This window comes from Emydura macquarii, unplaced genomic scaffold (genome assembly GCF_026122565.2).
Source record: "Emydura macquarii macquarii isolate MOO-44397 ecotype Brisbane River unplaced genomic scaffold, CSIRO-AGI_Emac_v2 contig_1263, whole genome shotgun sequence".
Classification (NCBI taxonomy): Eukaryota; Metazoa; Chordata; order Testudines; family Chelidae; genus Emydura; species Emydura macquarii.
In genome coordinates this window covers 431,809-459,535 of record NW_027131400.1, presented here as the reverse complement: position 1 = coordinate 459,535, position 27,727 = coordinate 431,809, and the positions used below count along the sequence as shown (strand labels likewise).

The 27,727-nt window shown below is 41.9% G+C and overlaps 1 protein-coding gene and 1 pseudogene across 4 annotated transcripts in view; one reads left to right on the top strand and one right to left on the bottom strand.

The window, feature by feature from the left end:
* Nucleotides 1-27,727, top strand: part of VWC2 (von Willebrand factor C domain containing 2) — an 87,411-nt gene that overhangs the window by 44,666 nt on the left and 15,018 nt on the right. The gene's annotated exons all lie outside the window — the stretch shown is intronic.
* Nucleotides 4,338-5,010, bottom strand: LOC137154655 (N-terminal Xaa-Pro-Lys N-methyltransferase 1 pseudogene; annotated as a pseudogene).

The window sequence follows — 27,727 nt, the reverse complement described above, 5'->3', positions numbered from 1 at the left end:
ATTAGTGGTGACCAGATGTGATTTCCATCTGATGACTGTTTGATATGTGTGAAATCAGTTTGGTCAGGTGGACTAGGATCCCGATTACAAAATGCACCACCACAATTGACACTCTTGTTAGCAGACTAAGCAGAGAAGCCACACGCTGAATAAGCATGGAGATTGAGCTATCCTTTCAACCCTGAAGTTGGCTCTTCCAGGTCATGGTTGACTCAGTTTGTAATAGGTATTGTGGAGAAGCTTATACAGGTTTTTATACCAGTATAAATTATTTCAGTTGGGAGAGTTTGTTTGTGGGTTTTCTTTTTGTTTTGTTTTTTGCCCAAATAGTTTTATACTAGTACAACATCTAATGAGGATGCATTTACACTGGTACAAAGGATTAGGCCAGGTCACAAAGTTTTGTGAGCATAGATGTGTTAGTTATGGGTGTAAAGAAACCACAATCCCTACATGATGTAGCAGTGTCAGAAAAACACCCAGTGTAGGTGAAGCTATACTGACAGAATAGAGCTTCTGTTGGGACAGCTAATGTTTTTTGGGGAAGTGGTTTTCCTAGATCAACAGAAAAACTCCTTTTGTCAGCATATACCAATGTCTACACTATGGGGTTCTGCTGGTATAGCTATCCTGGCAAAGGATTTGTAGTGAAGACAATGCCTTATATCGGTCTAGCTTATACTCCTTCCCTTGTGCAAATAAATGATACCAGTATAAAACGCTTTATAGTGACATAATTTTGCCCATGCTAAAGGAGCTTTAGCTACACTAGTGCAGTTAAAGAGTTATAACGTTTATGTGTAGAGAAGCCTGTGTACTGACACTGCCTGTGTCAGCATTGTATTAGTTACTCAAATTTTATTAGATAAGAAGTTGGATCCTGTAGCGGCTTTTATATACTCTGTACAATGTATTTTAATGGTAAAATGCCAGTTCTTTTATTTTGTAAGAGAGATTGAGAAAGTATGTTACCCTTTCACAGTGTAATTGAAGTAACCTTCCTTCATTCAAACTGCGAGCTGTTAACACCATTTAAAACACTTTATGCTGAGGGAAAGACAGCCACACATAAGGAAACAAAGACAAAGGAAGGAAGAAGGAACAATTATATGAACTTGTTCTTCATCTCTTTTCTCCTCCTCCTTATTCATAGATTCCAAGACCAGAAGGGACCACTGTGATCATGTAGTCTGACTTCCTGTATAACACAGGCCACAGAACTTCTCCAAAATAATTCCAATAGAATGTCTTTTAGAAGAACATTCAATCTTGATTTAAAAATTGCCAGTGATGGAGAATCCATTACAACCCTTGGGAAATTGTTCCAATGGTTAATTACTCTCTCTGTTAAAAATGTGCACCTTATTTCTAGTCTGAATTTGTATAGCTACAGTTTCCAGACATTGAATCTTGTGATACTTTTGTTTGCTCGATTGAAGAGCCCATTATCAAATATTTGTTCCCCATGTAGATATACTTATAGACTGTAATCAAGTTACCCCTTAAGACTTCTCTTTGTTAAGCTAAATAGACACAAGGACCTCAGTTATTATAAGGCATGTTTTCTAGTCTTTTAATCATTCTCATGACTTTTCTGTGAACCCTCTCTAATTTCTGAACATACTTCTTAATTGTGAAAACAAGAACTTGGCACAGTATTCCAGCACTGGTGCCAAATACAGAGGTAAAATAACCTCTCCCGTTTGTGTGACATCAATTCAGACCTGATCCTCTTTCTCCTCTAATCCTTCAAATGGTCTCCTATTCAAAAGACTTTGCTCACTGGATGTGGTGAAGCTCCTTTGATGACCCATTGTAAAAGGAAAGTATCCTTTGTTGGGCCATTAACTGGCATTGTTCAATCACAAAGTAGTTAGATTGGATACAAACAAGTGTTATCTCAGGAGCAAACACATTTGAAATCCAGATGAAAAGTCATATTTATAACTTCAGATAGAAAGTTGATATATGCATATAAACAGGATAATCATACTCAGAAAAACATAACTTTTCCATTGATACTTTACATGACACTTTGTATAAAGTTTGCTGCAATTATATAACAGGTAGCAACAGTGATATGCATGGTCATATTTTAATACCATGTCATATTTTAATCATAAAGCGTCACACCTAGTACTCCTGGAACTTTGTGTGAAATAAGGAACTTTACAACTGCTTATAATTGCCTCACACTGTTAGTCAAGAAAATAGTGAGCTTTACTGGACCTAATGAAATAATGAGACTTGCCATACCTTTGAACACCTGTGAGAGCTGCTTGGCAGATGTCCAACAGAGGGAATAAAGTCCAGGCCATTGATTGATTGATATATAGATATATTATATAACACACACACACTCTCTCAGTGCTTTTAAAGGGTAAATTTCACAAAACTGAAAACAATTATGAGCCAAATCAGCTGGCCCCAAAAGCAACAATCCCACGAACAAGGCAGAAGGTTGTAGTGGTTAAAAACCCAATCTGGTCTTGAGGTGAAGCAAAGGTAGCTACACAACATAAACAAATGGAAGAAAAGGAAAGTTGATAGTAGAATCATAGACTCGTAGGAGCATCTTGGATGGTCTAGATAATGCTTGTTTCTGCCATAAGTGCAGGGGACTGAACTACTGTATATTTATACATATTTATATTTATACTTACTTTTCCACAGACTTCCCTTGTGACCTTGGGCAAGTGACTTAATCTCTCTGTGCCTCATTTCCCCATCTGTACAATGAAGATAATAGAAAACTTTTAGGGGGGTAGCCATGTTAGTCTGTATACAGCAAAAACAACGAGAGTCCTGTAGCACTTTAAAGACTAACAAATTTAATTTCTGCAGGCATAATCTTTCATGGACTGTAAACCACTTCATCAGATGCAAGAAATAGAAATCAGATGGCAGGTATATATATACATCCAACTTTAAGGAACAACAATGGGGAAGTAGTTGAGGCCTATTCACAACCATTGATTAGGAGGTGAGAATGTGTGAACAGAGAAAATTACTTTTTGTAATGAGATAGCCATTCCAAGACCCTGTTCCAGCCTTTGTCTGTCTGGTCTGTTTAGACCAGCGGTTCTCAACCTTTTTTTCCCCGAGTACCACTCGGGCCAGGTACAGTCAGGTCAAGTACCACTTGACCCGACTGTACCCGACCCGAGTACCACTCGGGGAAAAAAAAGGGAGGGGACTTGCGGCGGGGTTTCGCAGTGGCGGCGGAAGGGATTTGCAGTGGGGTTTCGTGGCGGCGGGGAGAGACGGGCGGCGGGGTTTCGCTGTGGAAACAATACCCGCCGCTGAAACCCTTCCGCCGTTTCCCCATTTTCAGCGGCAGGGTTTCACACGGGCGGGTGGGAGGGCCCTTCTGGTGGCGGCGGATTCAGCGGCACGCGTACCACCCCACCGTCTGGTAAGTACCACCGGTGGTACGGTACAACCGGTTGAGAACCGCTGGTTTAGACTATAAGTTGTTTGTCAGTTTCACAGGAACTGTCTGTTTCCCCACAGAGATAAGCAAGACGGGGGCCTCTCATGCTAGGGGCCTCTGGTCACTAAGGTAATACAAATAATATTTATTATTACTATTCTAAACAATTTCCAGTTAAAATGCAGTGATTATTTTTTTGGTAGCTGTATGACACAATAGAACTCTGTCTCCATCTGAACAACACACTGATGGGTACTTGGTATTTAACATCTTGTAGCACACAGATTAATTTCTAACTGCTATACAAATTGTTATCTACTCATTAATTTGAAAATTTGTAAATCTGTTAGTTATAATATTTTTTTTCTTTTTATGACCTGCCCTGTTATACAGAAAAACCCTAGTTTTTGGTTGACTAATCATTATTCTTATTAACTAATCATTTTTCTTATTAACAGAAAGTTGGGCAGATTGCCATAAACACCACTCTAAGTGACATGTTTATAGTGTGACTTTAGTGTTCACAGCAGGAAAACGTTTAAATAGAACAAATAATTGTACAGGATGAGCCATTACTCCTAAACTTTGTGCCTGATTTACATTAAATTAAGGTTATGATAGGTATGTGACAAAGTCAGATGCAACAGCTACCAGAGAGTGTGGTTTTTTTGGCAACAGTAGGGGAGTGTATTTGGCAAATGTCTCTTCTCACAAACAACAGCAACGTTGAAGACCCGCCCTGATCTTTTCAGCCAGTCCCAGCAGGGTTGTGTAAGACATCCCCCACATTTTAAACATGAAGTGCCTGGACCCCCTTATAGGTGATTCCCCCCCAAGAGGGGACTTCCTGTGCTCTCAGCTGACACAATAGTACCTCTTGTAAACAGCCTCTCCCAGCCAGGGTTCATCTCATGGCAAACGTATAGACATGGTAGATTTCGTCTGGGAAGTTCTCTTGCCTTTCTTTGGCCAGGAGGGTGAGCCCTGCACCCCGGACGATCTTCCAGACCACATCCGGGTCCTGGCACATGCTGCTGTTTACATCGTCCATGATGACTCCCTCCTGTGCCATGTTGTCCTTGATGATGATGATTCCACTGGGGCGCAGGCCAACCTTGCACCTCTTCAGGAAGTCAGACAGGTGGTCATCAGTCAGGTGTCCTATCACCCACTGGATCCAGATGATGTCATAGGAGCTGGGCTCGGGGCTGAAGTCCTGCAGGCCTCAGCAGAAGTAGTTCTTCATTCGCCTGCCCTCCTCTCCCAGGTAGGTCCTCGCCCGGGTCAGGAAGTCCTCAGTCACATCCACACCATGTCCACTGCTTTGAAAAGGGGCAACAGCAGCCTCTTGGTGATCCTGCCAATGCCTGCGCCACAGTCCAGGGCGCAAGTGGTCCCTGTCCTGTTAGGACCATCCCAGAAGAACTTAAGCAGGAATTTTTTGGAACTGTTGATGTCAATGCTGGAGATGTGACCGTACCCACCCAGCATGCCATCCACCGTGGCAGCGCATCCTTCCAGTATTTCTCAGCCTTGGAGTAAAATGTGATCTCATCCTTCACCACCTCGCTTGTCATGCTGCTGAGCGGGGCTTCCCTCTAGGTTAGGAACTGGATCAGAGACATAAACCCGCTCCTTTAGATCACCTGCTCGAATCCAGATTGGGTTGCTAGTGAACAAAAGCAGATCCCTGTTCTGTGGCCCTGGGTCTGCAGCACCTGGGGCTAAGCTGGCAGGGGCGGGGGGGTCGCCTCCTGTCCCAGCAGCAGAAATGCACGCCCTGGATTTCCAGAGAGTGGTGGAAGGCAGGTATATCAGCCCTAGAATTGGAAAGGCCCTTTTTCCCAGGAGCTGAAAAGAGGTTACCTCAGGTCAACTAGGGACACGTGAGTCCAATTAAGGGCTGCCTATGACCTTTAAAAACACCTCTTCTGGTGAGAGAGAAGAGGAGGAGAGATGAGAAAGAAGCTGCAGCAGGGCTAGCTGGGAGAAAGTTTCACCTGGGTGGAAGGCTGCTCTCCTCCCTGTAGGGGAAGCAACTGAGCTAACTGACTATTTGGGGAAGAACTGATACCCAGAGGCCAGCATACCAAGGCAACACCCCAGCAAGGGGGCAGGGAGAGGTATTTCCTTTTTGCGTTATGAACTTTTTTTTTTTGTTGTTCGGCTGATAAGTACTCCTAACCTAAAGCCCACCTTGTAAAATATTGAAAAATAAAACCGGAGTGAGGAATAAAAGCTTTCTGGAGTGGGACTGATTTACTCCAGGTCCCCAATGCCAGAAGGGGAAATGCTGAGTCCAGCAAGGTGAAGGAGGTACCTTGCCATATGTGGTGTCAGGAGTGGGATTTGACACAGTAGACTATCCCAGAAGCCATGTAGATCATTCCTGAGAATGGACGCCATAATGAGGGCGCTGGTGCAGGTTATGGCGGCACAAGAGGCTACCAGAGTCCAGATGGCTGCTGAGCAGGAATCTGTATGGGTACAAGAAGAGACAATCAACTGCTGATTAATCAGGCAGCCAGGACTGAGCCACCCTACAGGAGTTAGTGGAACAACTGACCACTCTGCCACATGGCCACAATGGGACACAATCCCTAAGGGTTGGCAGTAGATGATGACAGAGGATGACATTGAGGCGTATCTCAAAGCCTATGTGAGGCCCAACCCTGAGACCAGTGGGCCAGTATCCTTGCCCCTTTTCTATGTGGGGAAGCCCATAATGGCAGCAGAGGCTACTACAGACTACTCCCGGTTGACAAGAGAGATCCTGGCCAGATCAGGCATGCCCACTGATTCCATGATTCCATGAGTGGATGTACTGGGAGAACAAAGAATCAAGGTCCCAACTGTTTGACCTGATCCATCTAACACCGAAGTGGCTGCATCCCTGACCAACTGTACAGAAAAGATCATAGAACTCTTGATTTTGGACAGATTCATGAGAGGACTACGGCCAGACCTATGAGTGGGGGGTTGGCCAAAATGACCCTTCTTATGATGAATCAGGTAATGGCCAGGGAGCTTTCTCAGACTACCAGGAAAGAGATGCACCAGGTCAAGAGGGCTAGTCCAGCCCCTAAGGCCCAGAACGCCAAAAGTTTGGGTAGGACTATGTTGGGGAGGAAGGATGCTAAAGAGCAGACTGAGGTCACAAAGGGACTTGTGGAGCCAGTCAGAGAAGGCCATGGAGTTAGACCCAACAGCCCAAGGAATAAGGGGTTACCCTGGGTGATGTGTAGATGTTAGGCTTCTGGGGGACTAGAGCATATAGTAGCTCAATGTCCTAACATTGAGGAGCCCATGCAGTGCGGTCTGGGTGATCATGAAGTTCTTTGTGGACTAATCAACCTTGTCGGAGTTGGTATGACCCCATAAAGAGACACACGGCCAGTTAGAATGAATGATATAGAGACCATTGCATCAGCAGACTCAGGAATTGCAATCACACTGGTTTCTGTTTCCCCTGGTGGGGCGGAACCAGCTGTCTCAAGCCAACCTGTAGATACTACCCCGCTATTCCTGTACAAACTGAGGTTGAGGGAAACAAAGCAAGGATGACAGCGGAGTGATCCCTAAACTCTCATACCCAGTGCTCATAGGACGAGACTTCCCAGGATTTGGAAACCTATTCCTGATGGAGAGTTCAGAAGAAAGCAGTAACCCTGGGACTGATACCATGGCTCCAGCAAATAGGCCTCCTCTCGCTTTCTCTGAATTAGCCCAGGATTTATTTTCTGTACCTGGGAAGTCCCGGAAGTCTAGAAAAGAAAGGAGGGCAGACATAGGACCAGGGACCAAAGTCTTGGCTCAGAATCAAAAGGTAGTGCTTGTGGGTAAGCAGTCTTATCCAGCAGGTAAGGAAGCAACCTGGATAACTGGCAAACCTGAGACTGGGCCTAGTTCCACAGAGACCAATCCAGGGGCAAAATGGAAATAGATCTTAGTGTTTGGACATATTGGTCCCTCATATAAGAATTTTGGGCAGGACCAAGCCATTGATCCTCTATATCACAACATTAGAAAAGAAGTCATTGAGGTGAACAGGCTCCTGGTAGAGGGGAAAAAATCAAAGGCCCAGGGCTGTACTTTGTGATAATGAGAGACCTATTACATAGTATAGTGCAGCTACAAGAGCAAGAACTGGAGCAGCTGCTCATACCTTGAGGACACTGAAGGCCAGTATTAGACCAAGTCCATAATCATTTGTTTAAGGGACATTGAGGGGTGAATAAAACCCTAGATGGAATCCTACGAAGGCTTTTTTGGCCAGGAGTCTATATGGAGGTCCGATGCTATTGAGCCTCCTGCCCGGAATGCCAGTCGCACAGCCCACAATCTCATTTAAGGGCCTTTTTAGTACCTTTACTGATTATTGATGTCCCATTTGAGAGGATAGCAATGGATCTGATAGGCCTATTTCTCCAGTGAGCCTAAGGTCATCAATGTGTGCTCCTGTTTCTAGACTACAGTACTTGGAGGCCATCCCCCTGCGAAATAAAATATCCAAGGTGGTAGCAAAGGAGTTAATCCAAATTTTCATTAGGGTAGGAATACCCAATGGGATTATCAGATGCAGGGACCCCCTTTGTGTCAAAACTGATGAAGGACCTGTGTGCAGTGCTCTCAGTACGGCCCCTATGAACCTCAGTCTACCATCCAGAGACTGATGGCCTCATCAAACCCTTTAACAGAACATGGACGAGCACGAGTGAGTCAAGATGGGAAAAATCAGAATATCTTATTATCCTACTTGATGTTTGCCATAAGGGAGGTTCTCTGGGCTTCGACCAGGTTTTCCCCCTTTGAGTCACTACACCTACATGGTCACAGGGTCGCTACACCTACAACCTATTGGATATTGCCAAGGAGGGCTGGGAAGAACAGCCTAAATAGGGAAAGAACATCATTGAGCATGTGATGCAGTCACCATCATAGTGCAGGAACACATGGAAAGAGCACAAGAGCCCCAACAGACCTATTACAATCGTTGAGTGAAGATTTGGACATTCCAGATGGAAGTCGGGTAATGGTGCTGGTGCCTGCAGCAGAAAGCAATCTCTTGATCAGATAGCAGGGACCAGACACAGTAATAGAATCCATTGGAGAGGGTGTACTATAAGATTCGACAATCTGATTACCAAAATCAGGAGCAAATCTATCATGTCAACTTGTTGAAGCCCTGGCAAGACATTGAAACTTATGTCTAGCGCAGGAGTGGGCCTGCCGGCTGCATATGGCCTGTCTGGCTTTTCATCAGACCCTCCAGCTCAACCAGTGGTCCGCGAGCTCCATTCAGGTGGTCCACGGAAAGGTTGCGGAACAAGCTGTGCGACACGGTGGCAGCCGCTCCCCCTCCCAGTGCCGCACCTTCCCCCCCACTCCTCTCCACCATGTGGGCCCAGCAGCACCCTGCCCGGAGCGCGGTGGCTGCTCCCCCCGCCAGGCCCCGCTCCTTCTCCCCGCCCCTCTCTCACCATGTGGGCCCAGCGGCGCCCTGACTGGAGACACTCCCGGAGCTTTAATGGCCCGCCATACAATTTCTATACCCAGATGTGGCCCTCAGGCCAAAAAGTTTGCCCACCCCTGCCCTAGAGACACCAACCCAAGAAAATAAACCTCAGGGACAGGTAAAAATAATCACCCGAATTGGCCCCTGAACAGTGTACAGAGGTCATCAAAATGAATGAGCAGAACCATGATGTGTTCCTGGAAAAGACAGGCAGACCCACAGAAGCCCATTTCCACATCATCATGGATCCAGGAGTAAAGGTGAAGGTTAAACCATATCAAATCCTGGAGGCTAAAACAGAAGAGATCACTACCAAATTTAATAGGATGTTGGATCTGAGGGTTATTGAAGAATCCCATAGTCAATGGTTCAGCCTTATCATTCTGGTACCTAAGCCAGATGGTATCACAAGGTTCTGCAACAGCTTCCAAAAATTAAATGGTGTCCCAGTTTGATGCCTAACCCATACCTCAGATAGACAAGCTAATTGAACTGTTGGGAAAAGCACTATTCTTGTCAATCCTTGACCTGGCCAAAAATTATTGATAAATATTTCTGGCAAAGGAGGCCAAAGAGAAGGCTTCCTTTTCTATACCAGAGTGCTTCTACCAGTATACTGTCCTCCATTTTGGATTACATGGAGTTCCAGCAACCTTCAAACGACTCCTTGATAAGCTATTACATCCATATGCCAAGTATGCTGCCGTTTATCTGGATGATGTGGTCACACACAGCCAAAACTGGGGTGACATACCTAAAAAAGGTGGAAGCAGTAACGGATACCCAGAGGAAAGTGGGTCTCACCACTAATCCATCCAAATGTGCAGTATGGCTACCGGAAGCCAAATGCCTCAAGTAAGTTAATGGTGATGCAGAGTTGGCCCTGACCGATCTGGAAGAAACAGGTCAGAGGATTTCTGGAAATAGTGGGGTATTTTGCTGATTCATTTCCCACCTTGTTACCAATGCATGCCCTGTGGTTCTAGCAGGGTCTGCTGGAGAGGACTTGGGCTGTGGGGCTTTTTAATTGTGGTGTAGACATTCAGTCTCGGGCTGCACCCCGAGCTCTGGCACCCTCCCATCTAACAGGGTCCTAGAGTACTCCTGTCTTGTAAACATCCTGGGTTTTGCTGGGACAGGGTCCCTCTCCAGCAGACTTTGGGACTTTAAAAATAAATAAATAAATTCTTGGGCAAAAAACATTAGGTGAAACTGAGGGTATAGGCACATGGAAGATAATGAAACTCTGCTGAGAAACTTAAAGCTTAAAACTCTGAATTCCAGGAAAGTCAAAGTGTAGTGCCAGAATTATATTCAAATAATCTCCGCACACATGAAATTACTAATACTCCAGTTAAATTGACAGTGTCAAAGGCCTTTTGGCAGTGTGCAATATACAGCCATTAACTGAAAGAGCTTCAAAAGTTCTTTCTTCTTGCAGCTACAATTACAGTTCTCACTATTAGAGAAGCACAAATATTCCTTTTACCGAGCAATTGTTTGTTAAATTATGGGATATTCTTTTAATGGAAAAATTGACTTGTCAGTAAAATTATTCACCATAATGCCTGACATCATACTATCATCCATAGAAAATTACAAATGTATGCAGGGAGCCAAACTGCAATCTCTAGCATGATTTGAGCTGGAATGATCAAACGTGTGACTAGCAATGATAATTTTGAACAGCAATATTAATACTGTGTCTGTATTTAGTGGCTAATATAATTTGATTGTTTGGTGTCAGGTATCATCATGTTGCCTCTTGTTCCCAACATAAGCTCTTTTTGTTTCTCTACTGTTCTACTACAAAATAAAAGTAGTAATTAAGGGGCTGTTTAACTGCAGTGTAGACGTTAAAATCTTGGCTCTGTTGCAGTCAACAGCAAAACTCCCATTGACTCCAGTGGGCCAGGATGTCAGTCAAAGGGTATGTCTGCACAGCAATAAGACCTGTGGCACTGAGACTGAGCCTGGGTCAGCTGACTTGGGCTCATGGGGCTTGGTCTATGGGGCTAAAAGCCTGTGCTACGGAACCCTGTGAGGGGGAATGGTCTCAGAGACCGGGCTCCAGCTAGCATATCTACACTAGAATTTTTAGCTCTCTAGCCTGAGTCAGCTGACCTGGGCCACCTAAGACCAGTGGAAAATTACAGGTCTTTCTACAATTTTCACTAATAGCTTATTTTAAAAAATGTAGATCACTCACTCCTTTGTAAAGACTGGTCTCCCTGTTGAAACCATCACAATATTGCACTGTACAGGCAGTCTTGCATAGAGAGAGCTTCAGCCAGAAAACGCTAGCCTCAGCAAATGTATGAATTCTTCTATCCACTATACTTACCTCAATGAGATGCCTTGTTGGAACCATTTAAATGAGAATATTATTAACCAAAGTCATTTAATATTTATTATCTATTTCACTGCCCTGTGACAGTATTGCATTTATAGTCTTAGCAGCAGTTTCAAACGAAAGGCCCATTCAAATGAATGGGCTGCCCAGTCCCCCTTCATTCGATCTCACAAGTTAAGTAGGGGTTTGAGCTTGATGTGCCCTCGACTGGGAAGTCTCCAAGGATCAATTAAGGTGATGCCGAAAGTAGTGTTGGAGATTCTATAGCAGGCACTCCTTCCTACTGAACCAATGCACCAGAATGGTGTTGAGGGCATTATGGTGCTGGAAGTTCATTTTTACAAATGAGATGTAAGTCTGCTTTGTCACTAAGTTTTCATGACAATTCTTGGTGAGTCTGCCTTGGTCTCTGGCCAAATTCCACCTGAGGTGATTACATTTTCCCTAAACTGTTTGTGGTGGGGTCATCATTATGGCTGCCTTGTTCCATCCCAGAATCAGCTGCATTTCATTCCTGCATGAAATCATCTCCGTAGATTTATACTCATTTTAGAATTCGTAATTCTGTAAAAGTGCTCTGAGACATGAAAGGTTCTCCCCCTCTCTCTCTCTCTCTCTTTATATAGAGCTAGTAAAAAAAAAATCCAAACTTTTTTCAATTAAAACAAGCTTTTCAAAGTAAACTAAAAAAAATTTTTTTTATTTCATATCGGATTTTTTCATTTCAATGCACTTTTTGAAACTTTCTCTCCCTTTCTCACTTTTTACCCATCACTGGATAATGGGGATAGAGGAAGTTAAAAATGAAAAAAAGGTTTAGGAGAAGTGAAAACAGGATAGAAAAGGCAGTCAGAGGGACAAAAAGATTCCCAAAACCAAACTGGGTGAGGGGATGCAGAAGAAAAAAAAATGTTTAGATTTTTTCATTAGAATGAAATGAAAATTTTTGTTGTATCCAAATATGTTTGTAACAAATTAATTTATATTTTTCAACTAGCCTTACTAGAGAGAGACCTGGTACATATCAGGGCACATTCAAGGCTGTGCTGTGTTTAGGATAACATCCTTCTTAGTTCTCAGACTGATAGGTCTTTGTATTCAAGTGCACACTTAAAATATATTTTATTGATGTCAGAGAATCCTGTTGGCTGGGTGTAATAAAAAGACTGTAGAAGCAGATGGTGACAGCTTTTCTTTAATTGTTGTATGTTAATTTAACTAGGTACAGGTCAAATAAAGTTTTGTATTCATCTATAGCTCCCCTAGCTTATGCATGTCATACTTCTGATGTAGGGCATTCAGAGGTCCAGATAGTCCATTACTGTATGTTACTAAATATGTAATGGGTCAACTTTTGCCTTCAGTTTGGCATTCGTTGTTTTGTCAAAGAGGGTAGAATGTGGCTCCATGAATTCATTTGTAAAGGTTGTTGGCAGGGAGAAGAGGGAATTGTTTAATCAATCTGACACTGACACTGTTTTATTGTGGACGTTTATTCATAAATTATTAATGTTCAGATGAAATAATTTAAGAGGAGATTTCATGATGAACAAAATTTTCTTTCTCCTCTTTTTGTGCTTGAATAGATCAGTGGATCTTCTTCCTCACCCAAACCTAAACGAAAATTTGTTGTTTAGAAAGATTGTGGGGATGCTGTATAGATGTAATCAAATGCCCTGCTGAGTTCAACCCTTTATTGTAGTGAGAGAATGGCCTAATGGTAGATCCTCTTGGTAGTAGTAAATGACACTAACTGTTTGCTCTAAAACAGGAGCTGACAGTGACATTTAGCCACAACAACCATTACAGAAAATCAATTCTGTATCAACTTACTAGCTTTCAGCAACCAAGAAAGTCAGACCACACTGCAGTAAAGTTCAGGAAGTTCGAGGAAAACACTTATGGGCCTATCCCAGCAAAATATATCTATGGTTTTCTGAACCACACAAGTTGTGAAAGGTTGCAGCTGCTGGGTCTCTGGCAGTCATTTACCTGGGAAACGACTGGACAGCAGTGCAAGCCAGAAAAGAATAAATAAAACTATGGCTATGTATTGTGGAGCTTTCTAAAGGAAAGAGCTTGTGCAAAAGAGCTCCCAGCCTTGCGTGCATTGATAGTCCTTATACTTGGTCAACATGTCAGACTTCAGCTGCATCTGCTCAGCCTGCAGTAATGAATCCAGCCATAGAGTAACCCTCACTCTGTAGATTCAAATAGGAAAGTTGAGGTTCCTGGCTCAGTGTCTAGGCCATAAAAACAGGTGGGAATGGAAACAAGCTCCATTATCACTGAGGGGCTTCACTCTGCTTGCAATTGTGGCTTGTTTGGCAGCTAGAGAATGAAGCTTTGGGCTACATAATCTGTCATGTACTTCTGCTCCAGATATGGACTGGCTACACAGCTTGCTCATGCACACCAGATGTGTTCATCATAAAATCTTTTATGCTCTGCCAGGTCTGGCTAAGGTTTTTTTTAAATAAGGCATTCTACACACACAGTGGCTGAACAGTATTATACAGTTTCACATTCCTTTACATCTCCCCCGTTTAATTTCTACATTCCTACAATTTACAATATTTACTGTCACACTGTCTTTGAATTTCAGTATATATCCGTCTGTTAGGCGTCTCTGAATCATACTGTTTCCTAATTACATAACCCAAATGCATAACAACTTGGTTCATCTGGTTACCCATTAGTTGCTATGACTGGCTATGGCTGGTTCAGAATCCTTTGAGTCATCATCGTCTTGTTCTGCATCTGCCATCTGTGATTGTTCTGTCTAAGGAACAAACTGTAGATGTTGATAGTTTCTGTTGAACTCTCAGTTGTCATTCTCAATAACATATGATCTGGGCTCTGAATTTGTTTTCTTTACAACAGCAAGAGTCATCCCTTTTTTTCATCTGATTTGAAATGAACATGTTCTAGACCAGGTTCTGGACCCAGCAGTTCTCTGAGTGATGTCTGTGGTAAAAAGCATTAAGTTTTTAACTTTTATCCAACTTTTGGCTACCCTCTTCATTTCTGTCCACTTTGGAGACAAAGTTGGAACAGTAATTCTGTGTTGTCTTTCCCTCAGGAATTGTCTGGGAGTATATTCAGTAGTTGTTATTGGTGTTGATCTGTAACTCTGAAAATCAATGAGTGGATCTTCCTGCAATAGGATTTTCTTGGCTATCTATACAGCTCTCTCATCCTCTCCACATGACCAACAAGCTAATGGGCTGCTAGTAATATTTTCCAAATCCATATTTTGTTTGGAATGACTTAAATTCTGCTGCAATGAATTGTGGTCCATTGTCCATCACTAGTTGTTCTGGAATACTGAAGTAAGCAAAGGTGCGCTTCAGTTTCTCGATAACACTGCAACTTGTTATATCTTTCAAGTACATTATTTCTATATACCTGGAAAAATAGTTCATGACAACAGGATAATGATGTCCTCTGAATTTGCATAAATCTGCAGCTAGTGCCTTTCAAGATCTGTCTTGTAGAGGTCTTGTTATTAAAGGTTCTTTGTGTTGTGTTGGTTTGTTAGTTCTGCAGTGTTCACATGCAGAAGATACTTTGTCTTTGATGCCCAGCCACCACATTGACTGGATACACCATGTAGTTAATCCTTGATGTCCCTCATGGATGTGGTTTGATTTCTCTTCTCATTTCATTTGCAGTTACGATGCAATTGCCTTTATTCGTGAGTCCATTTGAATTGTTTAATAGTCCATGCACTGCAAAGTAGTCTAACTGAATGGACTTTGCTTATACCTAACTTCTCCATTGTTGTTCCTTACCCTTAGATGTATACATATACCTCCTATCTGATTTCTATTCCTTACATCTGACGAAGTGGGTTACAGCCCAGGAAAGCTTATGCCTGCAGAAATTAAATTTGTTAATCTTTAAAGTGCTACAGGACTCTCGTTATTTTTGCTGTATACAGACTAACACGGCTACCCCTCTGGAACTTTTGAATGTATAGCTTTTGTCTTTGTAAGCTGTTTCTGTGGTAAACTAGCCCAGGCAATTCAGAATACCTCTATGGCTAGACAGAGCTGTGTCAGATGATTTCAGTTTTGGGAGGGGTTGAAGATGATTGTAAATTCCTTCTGAGATTACTGTGACATCAGATCCTGAGTCAGTTTTAAAGTCAATAGTCTTGCCATGAATATTCTGTTTCACTCTCTAGGCAGGTTCTGTGTCATCACACATGATAGATCCCAGAAACAATTACTCTTAATTGTCTATAATATGAGTGAACTCCCTGACTGCTTTGGTGTGGCAAACAGCAGCAGAATGTCCCTATTTCATGCGATAAATATTACACTGTGCACCTTTGACTGGACATGCATCATCTTAGAATATGACTTTTTCCACAGCTTGTGCATGTAAACTGGAATTTGTCCCTCTCAGCCTGGGAGTTCTCTCTCCTTGCCTGAGGAGATTTGCAGTAATGACCTTTAGCACTCATGCTGCATCTGTCAACAGCTTCTAAACTAGTTTCCTGTTTGGGAAGTTGCTCTTGGTTTTGGTTTCTCATCAGTTTAGACTGCTTTGCTATTTGAATAGTTGTGACTAGGGTTGCATCTCTCTTCAGTTGTAGCTGAAGTGAAAGGTTTTTATCTGTTAACCAAATAACCAGCCTGTCTCTGATATTTTCAAGTTTTGCGTTCCCCAAAATCACAGTTTTCAGCCAATGTATGCAGAGCTCTTACAAAACATACAACATTTTCTTCTGGTTCTTGAGTTCTCTGTTGAAAACATGCTCTTTCATAAATACCATTTATCTGAGGTGTAAAATATGCATCAAACATAGCTGTTTGTGCTGTCAAAAGTAGTAGTCATCTTTGTTACTTCAGTAAAGTCAAAAGATTTAAAGATATGCTCTGCTTGTTTCCCTACAGCATAAATTAAGGAAGATACCTGTGTATCTTGAATTTCCTTGCGGATTTGTTTGATTCAAAGTCATGCAAACTGCTGCTTCCAGTCTGTCCATTATGAAGGTTTGTCAAAACTGACACTCTGTGGGGCATTGAAGAGAAGCATATTGATCTCTTGCAACCTTTGTTGATGTTTACCTTCTATTTATATTGTTAGTTTACTCCTGACACCATGTCATGTACTTCTATACCAGATATGGACTGGCTACAGAGCTTGCTCATATACATGAGATATGTTTGTCATAAGATCTTTTAACGCTCTGCCAGGTCTGGCTAAGGTTTATTTAATTAAGGTATCTTACATACAGCACCACCTCGTGGCCAAACAGAATAATACAGTTTACCATTCCATTCCATAACTCCTCTTTTTCTTCCAACTCTGAAATGTAACTATCAACCCAAGAGCTTGATCTCTTCAGAGTGCAGTTCTTCAAGAAGTCTTCACCTCACTATCCTCATTCAGGTCCTGAGTCAGAAAAGTATATCTATGTAAGACATGAAGTCAGTGACATCTAAGCAAAACTTAAAATTAAGCATGCATGTAAATGCTTCCCTGATTTGGAGTCTAAGTTAGGGAAGAACTCTTGCTGTGTCATGAGAGCTCTCTGACATTATTTGCAAGAGCACCTTAGCTGTATGCAGCAGTGGCAATATAGCTGTGTATAAAAGCATTAATAGAGTGCAGCCCATGACTGCTAGAAAGGAGTTAATCCTGTTGCCAGCATACATGGCATCTCCTTCCCCCTCTTCTGTCATAGCCATAGAGCTCCTGTAGATAGCTACATAGAGGTAAGGCTCTGTAATACTTGAAAATACAAGTAACTGCTCAGCTGCCACCTTTAGGCAGGCAAATTTAATTCTTGCTTTGTGGCATATTACAGCATTCTTTGTGCCTCATGTTGGTACTTCTGTGCCCCCGCCCCGTAATTAAATATCTGAGCCTATTAAATCTATGCAGGAAGAAACCAGTGACATTGCCTTGAGATGAATAAAGAATAACAACTTTTCTATTGGTCCTTTCCTATTCATTCTACTTTCAACAGAGGGAACATACTTTTGCTTTTCTGCAGGAATGTGTAAGTTAACACTGATCACTGGACTGCTGTTGGCTCTCTCTCCCGGTGTTTCACCTTTGATTCTATGGACTCTTATGGGTAGATCTTTGTCTGTCAGTTTTCAGACTTCCAAATTCAGAAAGGGTGACTATGAGAGCCTGATTGTGACCTCTCTCAGTTTCAAATAGAGGGGGAGGAAAAAAACTGGTTTATTTTTGGCCAAACCTCATTGATTGGGATTTTGTTTAGGAATATTAAAAACAGGGATGGCTCGGATCCATGTCTCTTCTTGATTGGATATCCCTCACAAGTTTGTGTGCATTCCAGTAAATGGCTGTGGTTGTGACCCACTGCTAATGTAAGCCATTGCAAAGAGCCCTACTTGCTTCTGTTCTTTAATGGACCTGTCCTTCCCTTTCATGGGATTTTTTTCTTGTATTATTGAAAGTATATGCATATCTCTTCCTTTGAGCTATATAGGCTACAGTTAGGGTAAGACTGTTCTAAAGATGCTTTAGAATTTCCTTGGTCGATGATTTATGCGCAGTGCCTAGCTATGCACACAAATGAGTGAGAAAACATCCTAATAAGCTTATTTATAATAAACCCCTATTATAGATTGCTTATGCAAATACTCATTATTAATGTGTGCAGTTGTTTCAGTACTATTACTTCTGAAAAAATCCTCTCACATTATGTACCATTTATCTAGACAGAATTTGGCTTTGTCTATGCTAGAAAGTTTTGTCGATGGTAGTTTTTTCAGTAATAAAAAAGCACTATAATTACAATGCTTGCGCCCATCCACACAGCACTCATTTTGTTGCAAAAATGCATCCACACTTGGTGCTGTAATATCTACAGTGAGAGTAGTGCATCATGGGCAGCTATCCCACCATGCAACTCGGCAGCTTCTGTCACTAGGAATTCTGGGATGGGAGGGGAGGAGCGCGGAGCAGCATGAGTGCTGGCTCAGTGTCCCATGGTGCATTGCATTTCCGTGCCGTCATTCATTGCATTGCTGGCAACAACTCATGCCATTTTATCAACGGCTCCCTGCCATTTACTGAGCACCTGCCATCTCTATTTGAAAAGATGGATCCTACACTACTCTCCACTGTTGTCCACCACTCTCCATTTCAGCCTTCTGAATGTATCGCGGCTGGTCGTGCAGTACATAATGAGCTCAGAATCAGAACAGGAATCCAAGGAACCTGACCTGCAGAGTGACATGCAGACAAACAGCACATTACTGTTATCATTCACGGAGCATCTGCACATGGTGACCCGCCGCTTCTGGGCGCATGAGACAAGCACTGAGTGGTGGGATCACATCCTTCTGCAGGTCTGGGCTGATGAGCAGTGGCTACAGAACTTACGAATGCACAAAGCCACCTTCATGGAACTCTGTGCAGAGCTGGCCTCTGCCCTGCAGTGCAAGGACACCAGAATGAGAGCTGCCTTTTCGATGGAAAAGGGTGTAGCAGTCGCTGTGTGGAAGCTGGCAACTCCAGACTGCTAATGGTCAGTCGCTAATCAGTCTGGAGTCAGCAAGTCCACCATTGGAGCTGTGTTATCGCAAGTGTGCAGGGCCATTAATCGCATTCTGCTGCGAAGGACTGTGACTCTGGGCAATGTGCGTGAAATAGTGGGTGGCTTCACAGCAATGGGATTCCCTAACTGTGGCACACACATCCCAATTTTGGTACCAGACCATCTTGTGACAGAGTACATCAATAGGAATGGGTACTTCTCTATGGTATTCCAGGTGCTTGTGGATCACCAAAGGTGTTTCATTGACATCAACACAGGTTGGTCAGGAAAGGTGTATGATGCTTGTATCTTCAGGAACACTGGCCTGTACCGAAAGCTACAAACAGAAATTTTTTTCCAGATGAAAATATTCCAATAGGGGATGTTGAAATGCCCATAGTGATCCTAGGAGACTCCGCCTACCCACCAATGCCATGGCTCATGAACCTTTACACAGGCAACCTGGACAGCAGCAAGGAGCACTTTAATAACAGGCTGAGCAGGTGCCGAATGACTGTTGAACGTGTGTTGTGTCAGGTTAAAGGCACTCTGGAAATGTCTTTATGGCAGGCTACACTTAAATTAGGACAATATTCCTGTGGTTATAGCCGCTTGTTGTGTGCTCCATAATTTATGTGAAGCTAAGGGCGAGAAGTTTGCCCCTGAGTGGACTGCAAAGGCAGATCGCCTTGCACCTGAATATGAGCAGCCAGATGTCAGGGGTATTAGAGAGGCACAACAGGGGGCCATATGCATCAAGGAGGCATTGACAATGAGAGCCTATCAGGTGTTTTTTTGAAACTGCGCTGTGACATTCTATGGCCGCTATACAGCTGTACATGTGTGTCGGTGGTAGGTGCACATATCATGTTCAACACGTAAATAAAGAGTGCTTCTTGTTTTGAGAACTTACTTTTATTATTAAACACAAAGCAGCACACAACACAAACAAATCCTAGAGGAGAGAAAGCGTTGGGGGGCTGTGCTTCTCAGCTGTACTGCGTACATGAGCCAGGGAACAGGAAAGCACATGCAAACTCATATACATTTCTATTCCTTCAAGCATCTGTATGTTTTAGCCAAGCTAAGGACTCTAATGCACAAGCAGCATCAGCTTCCAAACACTTACCAGAGCTCCCCTCTCCTGCTTCCTGAGTTGAAGGGCTGGGCTGGCTGTAGCCTTCTGGAGTCGAGAACAGGTCCTGATTCCCAACCTCAGCAACAGGACTGTTCCCCCACTCAGGGTCATCCTCCAGCTCTACTTCCTCATCAATGTTGTCACCTTTGTCAGGGTTCAGTCCAGTATCTGGTGCCCTGGGGCTGGGGAGGTGTCTATGGGTGTTGTGGGGGTGGATGTGGGGTTGCCGCTGAGGGTGGATTCCAGCTCTTAATAGAAGCGGCAGCTCCTTGGCTCCACACCAGAGCGACGGTTTGCCTTGCTGGCCTTGTGGTAGCTCTGCTGCAGCTCCCTTGATGTTAGCTCAGCACTGCAGCATGTCCTGCTCATAGTCCTTCTCTGCCATGGCACAAGAAAACTGGCCATAGGTATCAAAATTCCTTTGGCTATAGCAGAGCTGGGACTGCACGGCAGACTCTCCTCCCCAAATGCTGATCACGTCCAGCAGCCGCGGTGTGCTCCAAGCGGGAGAGTGTTTGCTGTGCAGAGTCAGCTGGCAAGATGAGATGCAAGCTCTCCACGCTGACCAAGCAGGAGGTGAAATAAAAATTTCAAACTTACAGTGACTGCAAAGCGGGAGGGGTGGGTGGCTGCAGAGCAGCGGAGTGCAAAGAGATGTCCAGAGTGGTCAAGATTGGCATTGTGGGACATTTCTGGGGGCCGATTACCACAACAAAAACATACAGCAGTGTCTACACTGTCGATTTGTCGATAAGTTTCTTGCAAAAAGCTCTGCGCCTCTCGAGGTGGTTTTATTTTGTCAACAAAGCTGCAGTTTTATTACAATGATTTGTAATACACCACACTGCCTTCTATCCATAATTGCACACTTCAAAACCTTTATGCATAAGTCTAACCCCCAATTGCTCACGTCAAGTGGCTGCCTCCAACATGTGCTTAAGTATGTCCCAATTTATATGCTGTTTCTTTCCCCAGAAGAAGAAGAGCTCAGTGTAGCTCTAAAGCTCATACCTTCCACCAACAGAAGTTGGTCTAATAAAAGATATTACCTCACCCATCTTTTCTCCTCTTGCACCTCTCATTGCACACCGAGAAGAAGAATAGGGAAGTTGTTCAACAGTGGTACCCCGTAACGTGGAGGCTTGGGAAATGGGGTACAGAGACAGGGAAGGAAAGCAGGGAGGAGAAGGGGTTGAGATCATAAAGGGGAGAGACCTGAGTGAAGAGACCCTACTGTATGGCAGGGCACAGTGTGACTAAAAGAATAAAGTGAGACCAGGGAAAATACTCACAGAAAAGAAAAATCCAATGGCATGTGCCCAGAATAATAGGAGAGAGTGGAAAAAAAAGAGTAATTGCAGAAGGTAGAAAAGGCAATGTAGGAGGGAAATGCCCAGTGCAGAAAGTGTTGAAGCCAGGGCAGGAAGAGATTTAGGTCGTCTTGATTTTCTAAAATTTCGTCTTGCAGGGTAAACTGGATCGAGCCATGTTCCCAAGCTATGCTGTACCCTTGAACTTTTTGCAGGGTTTTAGCACGATTTAAGAGCATAGATCAAATGTAGTTTAGTATATTTTAATAGTCATGGGGCACTACTGTGCTGTGATCCCTCAACATTGTAGATTCCACAGTGGAGATGGGACCACAGGAGGAGGAAGGCTGGAAAAGAAAAATTAGAGAAAAAGATCATGAAAAGAAAGAAAATAGAAGAGATGCTGTCTGAATATTTCTATGGATGGTGGGCCTGATTTTTAGAAAGCATTCATGCAAGTTCTTGAGTGCAATATGAGTGCCACAATCTTCACACATTGACACCTGTGTGATTAGTTGACTGACTCTGCAAGCTGCTAGTGCAGCTATCGGTGCTTGTACAATATAGATACAATTGTTGCTCTCTCAAATTTCCATGTGCACAGAAGAATGCTGGACTTAAGGCCTCTTTGAAAATCAGGCCCCAAATGTTTCTACATGCATCAAATGGGAAATGTGAGGACATTTGGAACCCTGATTTCATAGTTTTTAGTGTGCACTAACTGTCTGTTATACTGTAAAACTTCCCTAGTACAGAATTCCAGATAGCTGCTTTCTCTATAATTAAAATTAAAAAGTCCTAAAATATATTTACATCTTCTGAAATTCAGGAAATTGCTTCTGGTGTTTCAAAATGGTCTGGAGGAAAGAAACCCTGGAACCATCAATTTTTGTTTTGTATTTTCTAACATCTGAATATTTTCATCTACAGCCAGTGTCATACCTCAGTCTTATCTAAAGATAGGCTATCAATCACACCTGAGCTTTCTAGCCTTGTCCCTTAGTCACTGTCCTCCACTTTCTGATGATCTTGGGCTAAATTCTGGTTTTTAAATAAATATCCTTATATTTGGAATGTTTTTAATAGCAATGTCATGTTCAAGAAGCTGCAATAGAATAGCTATCAGGAAGAAATAAGTAATTGAGTGTAGCCTCTAACAGCTCTTCTTTGATGGGAATAACACCTCGTATGGGAAATTATTAGAGATAAAAGGCAGGTTTCAACTGCTGCCTTCAACTAGATATGACGTTTTATCCTATTTTAAGGGTTCACCACTTTCTGACAGGCAGTATCTGCCTTCAATCACTCCTTGTCAACACAGTTTTATTTAGGATGAATAAATATGACATAATTAGCTAAAAAATGAGTCCCATAATTACAGGTGTAGAATTCTTTTCTTTGCTAAGACTTCGTGCTTAAGGAAAATGACACAACATACCAGGAGTGTTTAAATAAATGTGAAATCTAAATTTATCAATGTGATTATTTAGCAGTGATTAGGGTATTTTGACTTTGTCCCAATTTTCTTTGACACTTCTGGTGCTTGTAGCATTAGCCAGAGATGCAGATGCTTTTAGCTGCAGTTGTTATCAAAAGCATTCTAATAGAGCAGTTGATATATTATTTTGGCTACATGATTCCCTCAGAGAATTTTACAGCTGGATTATTTTGTCCTGCTGTTAGTACATTTTTACCTAGAGTATTGTTCATAATACAGCAGAATTCAGCTAACGTGGCAACACAAATCCTCAAAAAAGGGTGTAAAATCTCTGCCAGAAACCATACAAATTCCACTTAGACGCTTCCATTTCTAAATGCTTTAGGGCTTGTCTTTTGGCGGCAGTCGACCGGAGTTTCGCAAGCTATGCAAAAAACTTGCGCAACTCCCGTCAACTTCTCTGCTTCTCTTCTGCGCACCGTCTTCACTGCACTGCGCCACATGAGAAGGCGGTATTAATACGTTGATTTCTGGATCGACTGAGCAGGTCTTCACTGACTGCTCAGTCGATCCAGAGAAATCAATCTGACGGAGACGAATTTGCCGCCATCAGTGAAGATGTAGCCTTAGTCTCCTTTCAAATATTAAAGTGGCCTTTATAGTCAAGGGTCTGCCAGGACATCCATTATAAATTACTGTTTTTCACAAGTTAGAATTCAGACATAATATACTGATGCAATTTAAAACTTGCATATGAGGATTAAGTCGAAGAGGACAATAAGGGGGCAAATGTTTCCTGGGCATTTTGGATTGGGAACAATTTACATTATTTTTAGAGTGCTTCTGTACCATGAACTTAAAAAAATGTTACTTTTTGCTCAGTGACTGCACAATTTATAGTTTTCTCAAAGAACTGAGCAGGCCTCCCTGTGTATCTTGAAAAATTAGTGCTATGCTTGTACTTAAAAGGAGGATGGCACCCTCTGAATGTGCATTAAAAACCTGGCTTGACCTAGCAGAGCATGTGTTCCATGAAATAGTTTGAGATCCTCAGCTGGAAAGCACCACAGAAATGCAAAGTCTTTTATTAAGGACTTCAGGCAAACCATCTTAGGAAATTGCAATAGTGACCCTACAGGTATGATTGCAAAGTAAGTCGTTTTCCAGTGTAAACTTGGATCTTAACCCCACCCACTCAACTTTCTGAAAAAGCTCCTTTCCACCTAATGTTACTCCTGTGAGTTCAGATTTTTTGAGAGGAAGTGTCTTTTTTTTTTTTTTTTTTTTTTTTGGGGGGGGGGGGGGGAAGGAGGGGGATGATGATGAATCTTGAGGTTGATTGGACAAGGCATTTTTCAGATATGGATCTTTGGGGAAAATGTTTTTTCACTTTCTAAAAGTCTCTATTTTGTTTGTATTTTGTGAAGCTGTATTTCAACAGTAGGATTGTCTAGGAATTTTAAATGTTTCTTCATTAGTCCTGAATGAGGTTTAGAGCCTAATCCAAAGTCCTTTGAAGTCAGTGGAAAATCTCCCATTGACTTTGTTGGTCTTGGGTCAGGCCTTCAGTGCACAGGAAGAGTTTTTGATGAGATTGGATGAACGAGTTAGGAGTTATTTTTTTCAGAATATTTAACTCTCTACAAACTCCATCAGATTAAAAATGCATTGCTAGATCTTACTTAGTTTATAACTTGTGCTGGCTGAACTGGCATAAATTTTAAGCTTTGTCAGCACACAGTAGCTCTTGTTCATGAAATTTTAAAGCTCCACACCGCATGTCTGCCAAATATTGTAAGCCAAATATTATTGGCCAAAAGTACCTAGTGATTTTAGGTGCCTCAATTTTTGGGTATTCAATTTGAGACACTTTAAAGGGGCCTGATTTTTCAGATGGTCAGTACTCAACACGTTCTGATAGTCACACCCCTTTCAGGTGTCTCACGTTGAGCAAACAAAACTTGAGGCATCCAAAATTCCTAGATGCTTTTTAAAATCTTGGCAATTGTGTATATAAAAGTAGTCTTGTTTGTGGATGGTATTTACTTCAATTAATGAATACATTCATTATATAACCAGCTCTATAAACAATTGAATAATGATAAATCACAATAAACATCAATGGATTTTAATATATATTAAAAATAATTTTTGTACTTAGAAAATTTTAAAATTTAAATTTGAATTTTACACTTCACAGCTATTTTTGCTCAGAACAGGTCACGTTTTGATTTATGGTGGCCTTCTTTTCACTGGAAAGATGACTTTGAGTAAAATAAAATTGAAAAACGGTTTTTCCCCAGCAAAGTAGGGGCCATTTTAGATTTTGTAATGAAATGTTTAAAAAACAAAAACAAAAACACCCCAACCTGATTCCAAATACAGAAGTTTTACTTACTGTTGCCAATATTTGACTCATTTTCAATAATTATTATTTACTTTTAGCAACAGCATCTGATACATCCACAACTCTACTCCATATTAGCTATGGTACCTTGTATGAAGACATTCCTCAGGAGGAGGAAATACAACTCATAAAGCGATTTATAACATTCTTTTCTTCTAGTGAAAAAAATTTAAACAGAGTTCTAACCTCAATCAGGCCTTGATTCAGCAAAGCACTTCAGCGCTTGCTTAAATTTCATTTATCTAATTGAACGTAAGTACATGCTGCTATGTTTGATGAATTGAAACCTTAATGTCTATGCTTATCAGTCATTTTGGAGGAAAGGAGTTAGGGTTCTTAGAGACTGGTGGAGATTCCATATCATACATAAACTACTCAGTAGCATAGTGGTTTTTGTTTTAATCAATTAAATGGTTTTATCTGGTTTGGGGCTCTCCCCTAAAACATTTAATAAAAATGAAGTAAATAACTAAAACTTCATAATTAAAAATGTCCTCATCCAAGGTTCAGGAACTTGGACTATTACTTAGGACATTATAACGGCATGGGAATGGCTGTATCACTGAGTGATTGCATTGTGATTTGTATGACACCCAAATTGTAAGGATTTCTCAAAATGACAGCATGTAAAACCAGCTTTCTCCTTAACGTGTGATGGTTTAAAAAAATGGATAGAAACAATGTGGAGGGTACAAGGTAGACTGATTTAAATCCAAGTGATTTAAATTAGTTAAGAGGTATTTCAATAATCAATTTTAACCTTGTTTGCATTTTTACTTTTTAATTATTTTCTTAAAACATTAAAACATTGATTTGCAAACAGATATAGCCTTCATGCAAAGTTTGGTACTTTTTGCTAACCAGGAAGATACACTGTATCTGTGCACATTTATTTAAGTATTATTTAACTCAAAATACTTTTTTCAGATTGTTTTTACTTTTTTATTGTTAGAAAATGGTGAATGACATATTTACTGGATGATGCTTAAGGTTTTACTTGCACTTATGTCAAGCTGCATTTCACAAAACTAGCATTTAAGAACTGTTTTTATTAGTTAAATAAATGATCTTAAATGTGCTGAGCATATAAGAAGAAAGTAAGTTTATCAAAATCTATTTTACATTTAAAATGAAGTGATTTATTAAACAAAGGAAGTAGTATGTGTAGTGAATGAATTGAACTGATTGTTTCTGGCCACCATGTCCTTTAAGATTTTAGAACTAGTAGCTCTCATCTTCCCACACCTAGTTTTTGTTCATAGATTGGAAGAAGAAAACAAGCTTATCTGCTTTTTAAACTCCTGGTCAATTTCTCAACTTCTGTCATTAAACTGAACTAGTTTAGAAAAGAAGAAAATATTTTCTATGTACCTGCAGAAGAGGCTACTGTTGCCAAAAACTGGTTTAGCATGTAACAAACTGTGGTTCCCGGTGCTTATCCAGTGATTTCCTACAGTTCAGTGATCTGTGGTTCTTTAAAACTTTGGCAGCACCTACTGCTTGAATATTATTTTTTTGATTTAAATGATTGTGATAGGTTATAATAGTCGGTCATCCTTCGATAGACAAGGATGATCTCTTTCACAGGTGTTTATTTTACATGGGTCCTTTGGTGACTAAGGAGTCTGATTCTTGAGCAGCAGACTTGCCAGCAGATGTTGCAGGTGGTGTTGGAAGGCAAGATTGGGCCACAATTGCTGCATGACAGTTCTGTCCTTTCTTTTCTGGTGTTTTTCTGAGCCAAGGTGAGGCAATTTTCCTCAAAGGTGGTCATTCCTTCTCTGACAAGTCTTCGCCAGTTAGCCCTATCTTGGGCTGCTGTCTCCCAGCGTATGGAGTCAATGCCACATCTCTTGATGTTTTTCTTGAGGATGTCTTCGAAGTGTTTCTTTTGGCCCTACTGCTTCCTTTCTCCTTTGGTGAGTTGGGTGTACGGCATTTGCTTGGGTAGGCGTGCATCAGGCATGTGCACAATGCCCACTCCACCTCAGCTGGTGCTGGATAATCAGGGCATCAATACTGAAGATGTTGGCCTCAGTGAGGACACTGACGTTAGTGTGATGATCCTACCGCTTTAAGTTGAGGGTCTTCTGGAAAAAGGGCTGGTGCTGGTGTTCCAGGTTTTTCAGGTGTTTCTGTAGGTCACCCGAGTCTCACAGCCGTAGAGAGTTGGGATAATCACTGCTTTGTAAAGTAAAACTGTCCTGTGTGTTCTGATGTCATGGTTGTTGAACGCTCAGTGAAAGAGTCTACCAAAGGCAAGGCTGGCACAGTGGATTCTGTGCTGAATTGTGACATCTGTTTGCCCTCTGTGAGAGATGGCTGCCAAGGTAGCAAAGTGTTCTACACTTTCCAGTTCCTTTCTGTCAATGTAGATCTTCCTTTCTGGGTCTGTTGATTCACCGGGAGCAGACTGGAAGAGAATTTCTGTTTTGCCAATGTTCAGGATTAGTCCTAGGTTTTTGTAAGTTTCAGAGAAGCAATTGAGGGCAGTTGGTAGATCCTCCTTTGAGTGTGCAAGTACAGCACAATCACCTGCGTCCTGGAGTTGTAATAGGTTGTAATAATAATATTGTAATAGGTTACAGTAAGTTTAGGCCTTAAT